Genomic DNA, 2572 nt, shown 5'->3' with positions numbered 1-2572 from the left:
AGGCTGGAGGGCAGAGGGAAAGGGTGGAAACAGAGTCTGAGAGACAGGAGACTATTGTAGCAATCCTGGTGGGAGTAGATACTGGCTTCATCCAAATGGTAGTGGCAGTGATACAAGTAATGGTCGGATACCGGATCTGCTTCAAAGGCAGATCTAACAGGAATTGGTAACAGTTTAGATGAGGGGTGAGAAAGTTAAGGTTAACTGTGAGGTTTTAGTCTAAGCAACTGGAAGGCTAGGAAAGGTTATAGGAAGAGTAGAAAGGTTATAGGAAGAGTAGATTAGGAGAGGGATTGAGGAGAGGAGGTCGTACTGAACTGAGTTTCAATAAGTTAAGTTTGAGATGCCTTTGGGGTATCTCATTGAGAAGGCAATGGGGTATAAGAATCTGGAGTCCAGAAGAGACATCTAGGCTGCATATATAATTTGGGGCATTATCAGCATACATTTAAGGCTACAAATTGGATAAGATCCTATGGGTGTGACTGCAGAGAATGAAGGATTGAGCCATAAAGCACTGTGGTTCCTAAACACTGAAGCCAGAAGGATTGAGGATGTTTATGGGTTGGGCTGACTCGCAGGCAGACATCTGTGGCCAGTCAGGGACTGTGGCCAGTCAGGGACTGTGGCCCCCTCGGTTGGCACCACAAATGGCTCCCCATTGCTGGGGCTGTGTGGTGTGTTTTTGCTTCATAGGAAAAAGGGGTTCTTTTAGGAGGCAGATAGGGGCTATTCTCTTATTCCTGACATCTGCAGTTAACGCTGCCAGGGCAGGACAATGGAATGCATATAATTGAAATATCATCTGGAGCCTGCCTGAATGCAGAAGGCTCTTTTTGACCAGTATTTTCAGCCAGCTTCCAGTCTCCTAAAAATCAGCCAGCCATGTGGCTAACTGAAATTTCACCCCTTTTTTGTTCCTTCATATATTATTTCCTGGAAGAATTAATTAGTAGAGAGGATAAAGACCTTCATTGGTAGTGAAGAAAGGAAACTCAATATATGCCTTGACCAATCCTCAGAATAGGTCAGCAGCCCCGGAGAAAAAACAAAAAGGTAATTTGGGAGCTGGCGGCATCACCTGGGGTTTGCAAGCAGTTCTCTGTCCCACTTCTGCATTTTCTCACCCGCTGATGAGACCACTGTCATGTGAGCTGAATATTTGGATTATGTGTTTTGCATAATTCTCTTTGCTAAGCATTCCATGGTTTCCGCTGCTTGTTCTGAATTGGAATTGTTTCTGGTTTCTTGGCTTCTAGGCAATGATGGGACCTCTTCTCCGGCATTTGTTGCCCAGATAATTTTGCCTTTGGAGAAGAGAAGAAAATCACATTGGTCTGCTCGGAATGCAACAAAACAAAGTGTTATTGACACCAAAACCTTATTTGCACCAATCCAAACAGCCTATGGGACATATGTCTGCAATGCTGCACACACCTGGGGCTAGCCAGCTTAGTGCCCTACGATATGTGCCAATAATCGATAGCATTTTTTACTACAGTAATTATGAGAAGCTTAGTATTTTCTAGCATACTTGTGAAGAGTGGAAACAAATATTAATCCCCTTCAGAGAGTAAAGGACATTATGAATTGAGAATTTCCTCCCAATTTATTCTCCAGAATGAACAGAATTAACAGTGAGTGGATGTACGTCCAAAATTTCTTCTGTTATATCTCTTAATCCTTTTCCTGCAGACATCGAGAAACTAAAGAAAAATAACTTTCTTTACTGAGGCAGGCAAGAAGGAAATCCAGTATTCTTTGTTTGATCAATTAAGTCTCTGATTGTAAGTGTCTCATTTATCTTCTCTTTTGTTATTGTCACTCTGTCAACTGGTTCCCAATTATTTTATCCAGAGGTTTAAAACTTTTTAAAAATGTAAACAGTAGAGAATAGAGGTTAAGTGCTGCTCTCTTCATCACTAGGCTTGGGTTCAAACCTCACTCTCCCACTCCCTTGTTCTGTGACCTTCAGACTGATATGGTTTGAAAGGAAAGGAAAGGAAAAAACAGATCAAAATGTTTCAATAATCATGAACGTATATGTATCTGATAATGTACCCTTTATTTATGCTCAATGAGATTTAACATGTTCATCTCAGAAAGGGATAGATCAAGCTGCAAAAAGTTTGCATACATAGAAGATCTAAATAGCATGACTAATAAGTTTAAAATATTAATGTAGAATCATAAAAATATAATTTTTTCAAGCACACATATAATATTTGTAAAAATTGACCAGGTACAAATCACATAGTAATTCTCAATGAATTTTAGAAAAAGGAATAGCATTGTATAAACTGTGTTTATTTATCACAATGAGGTAGAAGTAGAAATTATTAACAATTATTAACAAAAGTAGAAATTGTCAAAAATGTTAGCTAATAAAAAATTAAAAGTCCATATGTCCTGAAACAAAAACACATGCCACTAAATACATCTTATCTGATTAAGAAATTATAATTTTGAAATATTAAAACTGAACATCAATAAAAAGTACTTTATGTCAGAACTTTAGGGTAAATATGGTCAAATGTAATTTATGGGTTTTTTTTTTAACTTCCATAGGTTT

Source organism: Pan troglodytes, chromosome 8 (genome assembly GCF_028858775.2).
Source record: "Pan troglodytes isolate AG18354 chromosome 8, NHGRI_mPanTro3-v2.0_pri, whole genome shotgun sequence".
Taxonomy (NCBI): domain Eukaryota; kingdom Metazoa; phylum Chordata; class Mammalia; order Primates; family Hominidae; genus Pan; species Pan troglodytes.
The sequence above is the reverse complement of the archived record's forward strand: the minus strand, read 5'-3'. Positions refer to the sequence as shown.